The sequence below is a fragment of the Trachemys scripta genome, chromosome 1 (genome assembly GCF_013100865.1).
Source record: "Trachemys scripta elegans isolate TJP31775 chromosome 1, CAS_Tse_1.0, whole genome shotgun sequence".
Taxonomy (NCBI): domain Eukaryota; kingdom Metazoa; phylum Chordata; order Testudines; family Emydidae; genus Trachemys; species Trachemys scripta.
In genome coordinates this window covers 55,918,026-55,932,563 of record NC_048298.1, presented here as the reverse complement: position 1 = coordinate 55,932,563, position 14,538 = coordinate 55,918,026, and the positions used below count along the sequence as shown (strand labels likewise).

General features: G+C 44.2%; 1 protein-coding gene and 1 long non-coding RNA gene across 4 annotated transcripts in view; one reads left to right on the top strand and one right to left on the bottom strand.

Moving 5' to 3' along the window:
• Positions 1–14,538, bottom strand: part of LOC117877209 — a 90,562-nt gene that overhangs the window by 61,441 nt on the left and 14,583 nt on the right. The window lies entirely within an intron of this gene.
• Positions 24–14,538, top strand: part of SLC38A4 (solute carrier family 38 member 4) — a 60,275-nt gene continuing 45,760 nt past the window's right edge. For 2 of the 3 annotated variants that reach the window (XM_034770060.1, XM_034770041.1), the window contains exon 1: positions 24–138. The gene's annotated coding sequence lies outside the window, so the exon portion shown is untranslated. The remainder of the gene's footprint in view (positions 139–14,538) is intronic. The other variant, XM_034770077.1, reaches the window with a different exon arrangement.

Here is a 14,538-nt window from a genome sequence, read left to right as displayed (position 1 = left end):
TGGAAATTTCCACTCTTTAGAAAGCAGGAAAGAAAAGAAAAGAAAAGAGAGGGTCTCAATCCACACTTTCTAACACTCCTCGTAGGGTCGTGCCATTTTCACATGTGCTTCATCCTAAAAGAATTTGCCAAAAGCAAGGTGGGTAATTCTAGCTCTTTGAATACAATTCTACGCGATTTCTAAAGACCGAGAAAGCTTGTTAAATACGAATGTAGTTATTTATACATATGGATCTACAGGTATCTCTTACTACAGGGTGTAACACACCCTCACATCCTTGTGTGAGTACAGCCTACGTTTATGCTTGGCAGAGCGGCTGTTTTTAACATGTTGGCTTTCACCATTTCAAATGAGCCCGCTTTGAGTGGATTGAAGTGTAATGACCGTATTAACTGTGGGCATGCAGCACGGCACAAACCACCGAGGATGACTGGGGACGGCTTTTATTGTATGTGTGGGAGTTTGCATTGGAATAGTGAGCCTGGTTCTTGGAATTGCAAACGAAACCGAGCGAGTTGTGTTTTGCTCGTGGTTTCATTGTGTTCTTTGTTGTTGTGTGCATATCGAAAGCACTCTACTAGTGTGGGAGGGAAGTTATACAGGGGTCTGTGGGGAAGGGCTGCAGAGTGCACGGAGGGCGTCGTGCAGCTGCTGGGGGCTGGCGGAGAGGGTTTGATAGGAAGGGTGGCAGAATGTATTAAGTGTGCAGTTTGCAAAGTGCCATGGGGAGACTGGGTGGGTGCACAGTGCATTACGGGAATAGGATGCGGGTTGCACCCCCCAAAAAGGGTGGCAGGCTTCCACTGGGAGAGGACTGCACAGGATCGGATTGCGGCGGGGGGTGGGGGGGAATGGCCCTGTGCCGGGACTGTGCTAGATGTGTGTTACAAGGGGTTAGTGAACTTAGGGAGGGGCAGTAATTCAGAGTGCCCGTGAGAGGGGGAGCAGGGGAGGAAGGAGACTGTCTGTGCTGCGGGCGGCGGGGAATACGAGTTGCTAGATAGGAAGGAAGGGATGTAGAAGTTTTCATGTGTATGCAGCTTGGAATAGAAGAGAAAACCCCTGCCACGTTCAGCGCTGAAAACAGACACGTCCCCCTACCGCCAGAGCAGCTGCTGTGCCAGTGCCTGGGAGGGAGGGACCCCGCCTGTCCCAGCTCTTGGTGACGCTTGTGACCAGGTGTGTTCACGCTGAGCAGCTCCCCGGCTGAAGCCAGGGGCACGGGATCTGGCCTCGCAGGATCCTGGCCCTGCTTTGCTGGCGCGTGGCACTAGCCGCCTCGCTAGTCCCGTGGCGTGTGCCCTAGAGGCGCCGCGCTCCCCTCGCCGCCGCAAACGCAGTACAGCGAGCGGCGCAGCCGTGCCGGGGGGCAATGGATGCGGGGGGGGGGGAGTTACTGTCTGTAGATGGGGGCGGCTGTTCCCTGGGGGTCTCTGTGCCCTACTGCCCCACCCGCCGCCGGGTCTCCTGGCTGCTGGGCTGTTTCGGGCGCTGGCCTCACTGGCAGCCCGCGCCACCTGTCACCGGCCCAGCGGGGGCCCGCGGCAGCTGGGCAGGGGCGGTAACGGGAGCCGGGGCACCCACCCTGCTTGCCGGGGCCAGCGCCGAGGCTCGCCGCGCCTGCGCGCCGCGCCGCCCCCCTCTGCAGCAGCTCTAGAGGGAGGGGATGGGCGGGGCGGGGCGGAAGCTCCGCTGGCCCGGCGGGGAGGGGAGCGGCTGGGGAGCTTTCCATTGTCTGCTCTGGGCGCAGCCTGCCGGGGAGCTAGGCGGAGACAAGCGGGGGCCGGGGGAGGCGAGAGCCGCTGTTGGCCACACGAGCTGTGAGGGGGAGCGAGCCGCTTTGGAGCGCCAGGCACAGCCCCTGCAGGGGGGTCGGTGTTGAAGGGATGCTCCAGGCCACACCATGAGGAGAGGGGCCTTTGCGGCTCTAAGCACTTGTGGCCCTTACACAGTCCCTGGCGTTTCATCCAGAGAAGGGGGGTCGATCTGGTGCTCTGCCCACGTCTCCGGCTGAGTAATTGTACTAGACAGTCTGTTGCCCTTGCAGGTTCCAGTGGCAAAGAGACCTTCAGCCCCATCCCTGTACTTGTGTGTTTCACCCTGCCAATAAAATACTTGAGATACTGGATTTATGGCTTATTACAACACTGTAACCCACTAACCTCCTTTTTTGGCTTATGACTTGCAGGGGTGTTAATGGGCCACTCTACCTTGAATGGTCCCTTACAACAGCGGTTCTCAACCAGGGGTTCAAGGCCCTTTGGGGGGGGCGTGGAGGCAGGTTTCAAGAGTCCACCAAAATAAACCAGAGAGTAGGGCCAGTGTTAAGACTCACTGGGGCCCAGGACAGAAAGCCGAATCCCAAGCCCCCCTGCCCGGAGCTGAAACTGAAGCCGGAGCAATTTAGCTTCCTGGGGGCCCCTGTGGTGTGGGTCTCTGGGCAATTGCTCTGCTTGATATGTCCTAATGCCAGTCCTGGCTTTTAATTTCCTGAAAAACAGTTCTTGTGGCACAGGTGGGCCATGGAATTTTTATAGCGGAGGGGGAAGGGGGCAAGGAAAAAGGTTGAGAATCCCTGCCTTACAATTGTGCAAACTATTTATGCTAAACTATCTGTTCCACCTTGGATTTAGCTCTGGCGTTCTGAGTACCTTTCCCAGACCTAAAGAACTCTGTGTAAATTTGAAAGCGTCTCTCTCTCACCAACAGAAGTTGGTCCAATCAAAGATATTACCTCATCCTAATCTCTAAAGTCTCTCTAATATCCTGGGACCAACACGGCTACAACTACACTGCATATAATAAAATATTTGGCACCTTATGTCTCCAAAGCAGCATCCAAACTAATTAACTATTCCTCAGTGCTGTGAGGAGTGGTTTTAATCTCCATTTTACACCTGAAGCAGTCGAGACACGGGAGTTTAACTGATTTAGCTAAGGTTGAACAGCAAATTGGGATTATAATGCAAGTATAGTTCATGCTCAGCCCATGTATGACTTGGGACAAAATGTGGGAGGCAACTTGTGACAGAGGCCCAAAGTGAGGGACATAAAAGAATTATTTGTGCAAGAAACTTAAAATGCTGTAGGATTCCTTCCTTTAGTCTGGCTTCACTGTCATGATTCATTATTTCAAAAGTAAATAATGTTCAACAAGAAAAGTGAGAAAACACCAAATTTGTAGGAAGGAAGATAGTGGAACTGAAACAATTGAGATGCATGTACTAGCTAGACCATGCTTCTTAATCAAGTGATTTCTGTGTATAGTTTGTAAAATTCTTTGGGGAAGAAAGGTGTCGTCTGATGATAAAGGAGAGAATGAAGGTCAATCCTTTTCTTTCTCTGTTAAAATTGCTAGGACATTGAATCTGTGCCTCAGTCACCAAAACTCAGCTTACTTTGCTGAACATTCTGACAACACTGTAGTGTATTGATTGATAAGCGCTCCCTGGACCCTGTGATTCAGGAATTATAAAAGTCCTCATGAGAAGTGACAGGGCATTATAGGGTGATATCATATACAGTATACTCCCAACTATCCAAATAGCATGGGGGGACATGGGTTTTATTCAGCTCTTCAGGAGTTCAGATAATTAAGAAGGCAGGAGTGGCAGCTCAGGGACACGCATGGCAGCTCTGCTGTCATGGCCCCACTCACTCACTCACTCACTCACTCATTCCTCTGACAGCCAGGTTGCAGAGACCTCCTTCAAAGCGCTCCTGCCCTCTCGATTATTTTAAGTGCAGGGGGAGGCAGCAGTCCTGGCAAGGCAGAGCAGAGACCCTCCGCAGGACTTTGCTCTCTGCTCCACCAGGGTCTCAGCCTTCCCTGCACTAGCTTAGGGAGCCAGGACTCTGCTTTGCTGCAGGAGCCATTCAGCAGCAGGGTGGCCTCCCCCTTGGCTGGGAGACTCTGCTCTATTATCCGAACCTCTACATTATATGAATCCATGCTGGGGGACAAGAAAAGGATTTGGATAACATAGAGGTTTGGATAATAGGGTTTCAGAAAATTGGGAGTAAGGTGTACTGCCAAATGCAAGTGACCATTAATTGGTATTGATTTAAAAATAAGTGGAATACCACCAACCTGTGAATTGTGTGACTGTAGTCACTTAGAAAAGTAAGAAAAAATTGTTCATTCACTATTGAGGAGGAGGGTACAATTGAAAAGTTAAGAGCATGAAAAGTTAATGTTTCCACATAACATTAATTCATCCACAGTGTACATATACTGTATTTTTTTTTAACTACTAGTTAGATCATTAGCATTGTTATTTGTACTACAGAGGCACCAATCTAGATTAGGCCCTATTGTGCTGAATAATCAGTTAAGACATACGTGATCCTTGCCCCAAAATGCTGGCACAGGGAATGTATTGGTACTGGAGTTTAATCCTGACTAGCTGACAGAATGCTGAATATGAGTTGCCCTGGCCTGATTGACTGGTCTTTACTGGTCAACATCATGTTATCTTACTCAACTTTCCATGATCATGTTTGGACATGATATCCTTTTGTAGTTTCGACAAGCCCTTATGGCCTGTATACATTGGTTTTAAAATCGGTTCAGCTAAACCTATTTTAAAACCAATTAGATGAAAACCCATTATTAAATGATTTAAGGTAGTTATGTACTGAATAGGTTTCAAGTCTATGAGACTATTGAAGGGTGGCAGAATTGGGCCCTAAGTGACTTAGCATAAGGCAATGTGATTATGCTTTTGGGAAAGATACTAGCATTGTTCAAGTTCCTCTTGGACATAGTTTATCTTCACTCCTGTAAAGACTTATGCAAGAGTCCTATAGAGTTCATTTAATTAATTACACTGAGGTCAGTGGGACTATTCACATGTGCACAAGTCTTTGCAGGATCGAAGCCTTGGTCAGAAACTATTAGCATTGAATTTGGTGTTAAAGAAGAACTCTTGCACTAGAGCAAACTTGAAAAAGAAGCATTTCTTTAAAAAGAAAAAAGATATTTCCTTAGCTAGAATTTCACTTTGTCCTTGCATGTTAAAAAATTCATGATAATTGTAGAGTCAGTAACAAATATTTATCAAAGGACAAATGACAACATCAATAAGATGAAAATAAGATTTAACTGTTTATTAATTTATATGGAGACAAGCAGAATTTGGCTTTGTGCACTGGAAGAGAAACTCCATCTCCTTTCTGTGACAATGAAAGAGAAGATGTAGGTACAAAGACCTGCGTACAAACGAATATTTCAGCCATTTGACAGCTGTGTCATTTTGAGCTTAAACGGTCTCAGTTAACATGTATATCTCAATAATAATAGATTTTCTAAGGATAGAGGCAACTGAGAACATTTTTTATTATTGTGACTGTTATTTTACTTCCCTCAGCACTGACAAAGGCAGAGTTTCTAAGCAATAATTTATTTTGACTGAGTCTATTTCAAACAAGTCTACCTATCAAGCCTAATGAGGAAGCTCCTGTTTCATCGAAGTACTGTATATTCACAGCCTTTGAGGAATACCAGAAATTGCGGGTTAATAGGTATCAGTTTGTTAATTATTATGATTATTATTATTACACAGCTCTCTGAACACTTGTTTTACCTGCAATCATACGGTTTGTTATATTTATTTATTTATTTGTATGCAGTTTTATGGTGTTTCCAGGCATTTCTGAAGCTTTGATGCAAAGCTGCCTGATTTTTGTGTTTCTTCTCAGGAGAGAACAGAAATATGCCCATAACTTTAAATTTATATTTTTGCTGATGTTCTGTTTTTGTAATATATCACAGGATTTTTCTCTATTCACGCATGAGAAAGATATTTATTTTATGTAGTAATTATAGCACATCATTTGGAATATTAAAATTAAGTGGGTCAACCTGAAACACTTCAGCGATGTAAATCTGTTGGATATTTGCTAGAAATAAACATTTAAGAGAAATTGCAAATATTGAAGATGCCTGAATATTTTTTACCAGGTGAAACTTTTTGTTTCTGTACTTGTTGTACTGAAGAACGTATCATTAGTTCACTCCATTATGTATCTATTTTTATCTTTATTTTGTTTCTAAATTTTAGGGGTTTACATTCTTCATGTAACATATTCTATCCTGTTTGGGGAATTTGGGGATAGGTTTAAGATGAGAATACTTATAGTGTAAACTCTACCTCATCAGAATTCCCATCCACCCATGACACTGGGGTTGCCCATGCTTATTGTTCTAGATTACTTTAACATTTTTGTGTACAATAGCTCTTCTGGGCTGGCTCAAGATTTAATGGCTACCATCTCACATCACTGGCTTATTGCAGGGGATGTGTTACTCTAGTTATATAGGTGGATCTCGTTATTGGTCTGCTATTGGTAACTGAATGGGCAGAGGTACCACCTTTGTTGTAGTCATCACATCTCCTCCTTAAATTAGATGTCAGGGTTTATTTTACTCTTGAGGGTAGAGGATCTATTTCATTGGTCTCCATCACTGTCTCTGTCTTTGACCATGGCCAGTTCACCTAACTCCTCAGTGTCCTTGAGGAGCATTTAGCATACCCATCTGTAAAATAACATATAAAACTACCAGCTTCACATGGTAGCTATATTGAGCGGCTTAATTAATTCATGTCTGTAAAAGCATTGTAAGAGTCTTGCATGAAAGGCACTACTGAAGTGCAAAACTATTATCAAGTATTATCACTGATGTTCCAAGTGGACCACTGCACTTACTGCTGGAGCTTAGCTAATAATTAATAGTGATGATTATGCTAGATGATATTTTAGAGCTCTAGCAGGGATGTGATTCTGTGGCTGACACGTAATGGGGATACTAAGATTTGGTTGGTTTGTGGTAATTCTGCAAAGGATATTTGTTCATATTTAGAAAACATAGAATATTGGGATTGGAAGAGACCTCAGGAGGTCATCTAGTCCAACCCCCTGCTCAAAGCAGGACCAACCCCAACTAAATCATCCCAGCCAGGACTATGTCAAGCCCGGCCATAAAAACCTCTAAGGATGGAGATTCCACCACCTCCCCAGGTAACCCATTCCAGTGCTTCACCACCTTCCTAGTGAAATAGTTTTTCCTAATATCCAACCTAGACCTCCCCCACTGCAACATCAGACCATTGTTCCTTGTTCTGTCATCTGCCACCACTAAGAACAGCCTAGCTCCATCCTCTTTGAAACCCACGTTCAGGTAGTTGAAGGCTGCTATGAAATCCCACGTCACTCTTCTCTTCAGCAGACTAAATAAGCCCAGTTCTCTCAGCCTCTCCTCGTAAGTCATGTCCCGCAGGCGCCTAATAATTTTCGTTGCCCTTTGCTGGACTCTCTCCAATTTGTCCACATCCTTTCTGTAGTGGGAGCCCAAAACAGGACCCAATATTCCAGATGTGACCTCACCATTGCCGAACAGAAGGGAATAATCACTCGTTCTGCTGGCAATGCTCCTTCTAATGCAGCCCAATATGCCGTTAGCCTTCTTGGCAACAAGGGCACACTGTTGACTCAGTTCCAGTTTCTCGTTCACTGTAATCCCCAGGTCCTTTTCTGCAGAACTGTCGCTTAGCCAGTTGGTCCCCAGCCTGTAGCAGTGCATGGGATTCTTCCATCCTAAGTGCAGGACTCTGCACTTGTCATTATTGAACCTCATCAGATTTCTTTTGGCCCAATCCTCCAATTTGTCTAGGTCTCTCTGGATCCTATCTCTACCCTCCAGCGTATCTACCTCTTCCCCCAGCTTAGTGTCATCTGTAAACTTGCTGAGGGTGCAATCCATCCTATCATCCAGATCATTAATGAAGATGTTGAACAAAACCGGCCCCAGGACCGATCCCTGGGGCACTCCACTTGATACCAGCTGCCAACGAGACATCGAGCCATTGATCACTACCCGTTGAGCCCAACGATCTAGCCAGCTTTCTATCCACCTTATAGTCTATTCATCCAATCCAATTCATCCAATACTTTTTTAACTTGCTGGCAAGAATACAGTGGAAGACCGTATGAAAAGCTTTACTAAAGTCAAGATATATCACATCCATCGCTTTCCCCATATCCACAGAGCCAGTTATCTCATCATAGAAGGCAATCAGGTTGGTAAAGCATGACTTGCTCTTGGTGAATCCATGTTGACTATTCCTGATCACCTTCCTGTCCTCCAAGTGCTTCAATATTGATTGCTGAGGACGTGCTCTATGATTTTTCCAGGGACTGAGGTGAGGCTGACCGGTCAGTAGTTTCCCGGATTCTCCTTCTTCCCTTTTTTAAAGATGGGCACTATATTTGCCTTTTTCCAATCATTTGGGACCTCCCCCAGTCACCATGAGTTTTCAAAGATAATGGCCAATGACCCTGCAATCACATCAGCCAACTCCCTCAGCACCCTTGGGTGCATTAGATCCAGACTCATGGAATTGTGCATGTCCAGCTTTTCTAAATAGTCCTTAACATGTTCTTTCACCGCTGAGGGCTGCTGACCTCCTCCCCATACTGTGCTGTTCCGTGCAGCAGTCTGGGAGCTGACCTTGTCTGTGAAGACCAACATAAAAAAAGCATTGAGTACTTCAGCTTTTTCCACATCATCTGTAACTAGGTTGCCTCCCCCATTCAGTAAGGGTCCCAGACTTTCCCTGACTTTCTTCTTGTTGCTAACATACCTGTAGAAGCCCTTGTTACCCTTCACATCCCTTGCTAGTTGCACCCTCAATAAGGCTTCTTTAAAATACAGCCAGCTCTTCTGGATTCCTTTCCCCCTCATATTAGCCTTCCAGGGGATCCTGCCCATCAGTTTCTTGAGGGAGTCAAAGTCTGCTTTTCTGAAGTCCAGGGTCCGTATTCTGCTGCTCTCCTTTCTTCATTTTGTCAGGATCCTGAACTCGACCATCTCATGGTCTCTGCTGCCCAGGTTCCCACGCACTTCTGCTTCCCCTGCCAATTCTTTTCTATTTGTGAGCAGCAGGTCAAGAGGAGCATGGCCCCTAGTCGGTTCCTCCAGCACTTGCACCAGGAAGTTGTCCCTAACACTCTCCAAAAACTTCATGGATTGTCTGTACACCTCTGTATTGCTCTCCCAGCAGATGTCAGAGTGATTGAAGTCCCCCATGAGAACCAGGGCCTGTGATCTGGAAACTTCTGTTAGTTGTCCAAAGAAAGCCTTGTCTACCTCATCATCCTGGTCTGGTGATCTATAGCAGATGCCCACCACGACATCACCCTTATTGCTCTATATCTCTATAGAAAGTAAACTGGCAGCCCTGCTCCAGTGAACCCCAATGAGCAACATATCCTGTACACAGCTAAAGGTAGAACTAGTATTTTGAAGAAGACTGACCAGTATAATCTTTCACCCTTCTTTAAATACAGCAGAGATAAAAAAAAATGCAGTTGCCAATAGCAATTCCAATAATTGCTCAGGTAATCAGTGCAGGAAGGTTCAAAGTGGAAGGTATGTACCAATATGCAGCGTCAGCATTTCCTTTGGCAGCCTTATCTAGCAAAATGAGAGCACGTAGGGCCCATTTACCAGGAAAGATCAGACTATGATTGGACTGTCATGTTTGGATCCTACCGCCATGGTTGGACCAAAACAAACTGAGGGCTTCCTTCTCAGTCCTACAGAAAATTCCTCCATGGAGCTATTTGGGCTGAAGGTATGTTGATGGCTTGGCAGCAAGGATGTAGTTTGGTTGGATGAGGCTTGGGTACCAGTTTTGCCAAACCAGGAACATGATCAAGAATAATCGTTAGGCATAACTGAAAAGCAGCAGCATGAATGATTTCATGTCTATGCCAAGGATTTGGGATTTTTTGAGATACAAGATTATGCCTCTGGTACGATAAGGTTTGGACCTCATAGATGAAAGTGAGGAAATTAGATTCACCTGGGAAGCTACTTAAGCCTAAAAAGAAGAACAGGAGTACTTGTGGCACCTTAGAGACTAACAAATTTATTAGAGCATAAGCTTTCGTGGACTACAGCCCACTTCTTCGGATGCATATAGAATGGAACATATAATGAGGAGATATATATACACACATACAGAGAGCATAAACAGGTGGGAGTTGTCTTACCAACTCTGAGAGGCCAATTAATTAAGAGAAAAAAAACTTTTGAAGTGATTATCACTTCAAAAGTTTTTTTTCTCTTAATTAATTGGCCTCTCAGAGTTGGTAAGACAACTCCCACCTGTTTATGCTCTCTGTATGTGTGTATATATATCTCCTCATTATATGTTCCATTCTATATGCATCCGAAGAAGTGGGCTGTAGTCCACGAAAGCTTATGCTCTAATAAATTTGTTAGTCTCTAAGGTGCCACAAGTACTCCTGTTCTTCTTTTTGCGGATACAGACTAACACGGCTGTTACTCTGATACTTAAGCCTAGCAGATTGAGAGAAAGTATGCATACTCCTAAACAAAAAGAAAGAAAACAACTGCCTGGTTAAAGGGCAAGGTACAAGAGATTTTTCATTTATGCAGAAATGGAAAGCCAGCCCAATCAAGACAATTAAAAGGAGCATACAGTATGGCAGGTAAAATGCATGATGAAAATTAGTAGGGAAAATGAACAGCAAGTAGTCAAAGGCTTTGTCTGCATTGGTACTTTTGTTGGCAAAACTTTTGTTGGTCAGGGGTGTGAAAAAACACAACCCTGATTGACGTAAATTTCACCGACAAAAGTGCTGGTGTGGACAGTACTATGTCAGCAGGAGAGGCTCTCCTGCCGATACAGCTAACGCTGCTTGTGGGGGCGGTTTAATTATGCTGGCAGGAGAGTTCTCTCCTACCAGCAAAGAGTGACTACATGGGAGACTTTACAGCGGCACAGCTGTAGCAATACAGCTATGCCACTCTAAGGTCTGTAGTATAGACATAGTCAAAGACTTAAAAGTAAACCATACATTCTCATAACCCCAGTTCTGTAAAAACATAACGTGCTTAACTTTACTCCTAAGTGTAATTCCACTGAAGTCATTTTCCCTCATGGAAGTCAATGGGACTTCTCACAGATATACGTCTTCGCAGAATCTCGGGGTATCGAGAAGGCGGAAGATTGCAAGAGAAATAGTGGGTCTTCTGGACTGTCAGGGAACAAAGGGAGCCCTTAAGGATATGACATTTCTGAGATGCTAAATAATTTATTTGCAGCAGTTTTTACCTCAGAGGATATTGGGTAGATATCCAAATTTACTTTTTTCCTGACAATAAAGCTGAAGCACCGTCAATCAAAGGCAAAGATGCAAGAATAAACAGATAAATTAAATAGCAACAAGTTGTGTTGTGTTGTACTGTTAACAATATATTTTAAAAACACAATTTGAAATTGATAGATGTTTGTCTGAATGTATTTCTTCAGAAAGGTTCCACTGTATCTTAGAAGCAGCATATCTGCTATGTGATGCAGGGGTTGCTATGGTGAGTTCACATATCTTATTTAATACTGTACCAGAGTAAATAGACATTGTAACAATCTCTGTTAGTGCTGCTATTAGTAAGGCAATGTCAGCATTTTCCTCATAAATACTTGTTTTCATGATGAAACTTGGCCTAAAAGGTCTAACCTAAAGGAGAAAAAAGAAGGCTTTTCAAAACCAAACCAACAGCTTCCTTACTTTTTTTGAATGCATGTGTTTTATATGTATAATATGGATGTATGTGTACACATAAAGTGAAGAAATATTAGTGAGAGATATTTTGTTTGTTAAAAAAGATTCAAAGTTTATTGTGCCAATCCTACTTTTTAAATCCTCTCACTCCAAAACGGCTTTTTTGGTTGTTGTTTACTTTATTGAAATGTGTAGGCTATTAACACAAGATGTTGATTATAATGTTTTGTATTTAGGAAAACTTTTATTATTTGAGGCTCAGTTTTCATTTACACTAAGGCCCCTTTACACAGCATAAGAAGCCCCTCAAATCTGTGTAAATTACATTATACTCAATTTACAGCCTCTTTGTAGTGCCAGAGACGCTAAAGGGACATTTGTGTAAATGAGAATCAGGCCTTTAACTACATAATGACTCCGTTAACTAAATGGCACCAGAATTTAACTTACAGACATGACAGTCCATTGTTTTAGAACAATATTTGATCTGTATTCCAGGATAACATATAATACAGCAGGGCATTGATAAGTAAATATTTTATAAATCTATTTATTTTTCTAATCTTTAGCTCTGGAAAAAGTTAAATAACTTTCTGAGAGGGCCTATCCTTTGCACTTGGTGAGATCTCACATTGTGTTTGGTATGTCTCTATCAGTGTTCACACATTAGTTTGTAAGTAGAGCTGATTGAAATTTTTCCATCAACTTTTTGTTTTTGTTTTTGACAGAAAATCAGGTTTTCAACTAACTGAAAATTATTGCGGGAAATGTCTTTTCCTCAAAAAAAAATTCCCCACTGGACAATCAGAAATTTTGAGCCAAGAAACTGCAACAACAACAACAAACCCACTGAAAAGCCCCAACAATTGATTTTCAACTTAAAATCTTCATCTTTCACTTTTGGGGGGTTTTTGATTAAAAATCAACATTTTACATGGAAAACCTCTCACCTGCTATTTTCCACCAGCTCTTTTTGTAAGACCTAATTACACCTTATTCTTGTATGTGTAATATTGGGACTTGCATATGAGCTAATGTGTGGCACTTGTGGAGTCCATAAGTTAGGAGCAGGAATAGTTCCAATCAATCAGTTAGAGTAAATGGAGTTCTCAGGACCAGAGTGTTTCTCCTGCCTGAACACGTGAGGTTGAGCAAACACATCCTTCCTAGCAGCCAGGAGAAAAGGGGCGGGAGATATAAATAAAAACCTCCAACCTGTCTGCACATCATCAACTGGCAAAGGAAGGGGTAAAAGCTATTTTTCTGGCTATTCAGTGCCACAGCCAGAAAGAGAGAGGAAATAAGGCGTCAGATTTGGCCCTGTCTTATGCCATATGCCACATATGCTTAAGGTATAAATCAAGGCCTGTTGTGAAAAATAGAATTGTTGGGAACCTCCAGAAAAATTGTTGTGATATCCTGGCATTGCAATGTTTGTTTTAAGATGTTATAATATCAGGACATCACTCCTCCATTATTTGATCAGTCTCTGGAACGCTATTTGATGTAATGGATGTCCCATGCTACAAGGTTAAATATTATTGGGCTGCAGAAAGATGACAGAGAGAACACTGTATTAAATAAAATGTTACTCCTGGGAGAATTGTGCGCCACCGTGCGTGCACAGAATTTGTGTTCCCCGCAGATTTCTTTGCTTCCCTGCAGAAAAATGACTTTTTGATAGGGAAGCAAAGGGAAGCTGCAAGAGCAGTCACACACCACTCCCTAGCTGCACAGGTACATCATTTCAGGCACCTGGAGCCGCCAACAGAGAGGTAAATCAATGCAGGGCTGGAGACACTCCAGCCAGTGGCTCCTACCCTGAGCCAGGATTAGCTGCTAGTCCCGGCTGGGCTGAAGGCAGGAGAGGACAGGACTTCCTCTTCCCCTGCAAGGATTGTCTGGGGCTGTGTCAGACCCACCCCCAAAACCTCCCCCAGTTGCAGGAAGCTCAGCATCCTCCCCTGCTTCCTGCCCCCATTGCTCCTCAGCTGCAGAGGGAGGGGTCATTGTACGGGGAGCTGCTCCCCCATCTGCCCAACCCCCGTGCATCTGGACCTCCCATATCCAGACACCCCCGCCAAGCCTCACCCCATACACCAGAACCCCCCTAGCCCTCCATACCCAAACCCCATCCCATTGAACCTGAATCCCTGCATCTGGAGCCCCCTGCACTCAGGCCTCCGGACCCCCACTCCTGCACCCAGAGCACCCCTCACTGAGCTCTCTGCACTCAAACCCCCACTCTGATAAGCCCCACCCCCTGCACCATCTTAAGCCCCCACATCCAAACCCCCATGCCACTGACCCCCAATTACTTCATGGCACCTAAAACATAAAAAATTGTAATTTTAAATTCACTTATCTGCTGAAGGCCTCACCAACCTTTGTTATTTGGAGCGTTCAGCACATATAGCTTTACAGTTAACTACTTTTTAAAAATATGCATTGCAGGTCATCTTTATAGCTGAAAGTCAACCCATAATTTGCCTAGCAGTACCTATGTTTTGCAATGTCTGATGTCATGGGCATATATTACATTTTTGAGGAACAATGGACTGAGTTTAAGACTGTGTCTTAACTACAAATTTACTTGCTCTTCATTTTGTGAAAGACTTGGCATTTCATAAATATAGTTGTTACTTTGGAAGAGTTGCAGTTACTTTTCTCTATTTTTTTTATAGATACTTCATAAATTGGTTCTAGAAATACCTGCTCCTCTATTACATCAATAGAGCTATAGACTGTAGATCTTGAAAGCCATTCCACAGCCACACCTGCTACCTTCCATTAGCTGGAAGAAGAAGATTCTCTTTCAATCTTGCTCAGGGCCTGTTCCAGGCACCAGGCACCCAAGCACATGCTTGGGGTGGCACCTGGTAAGGGGCGGCAGGGGGAGCGCGGCGCGGTGCGGCATTCCACGGGGGGGGGCGCTCCGGCGGCGCA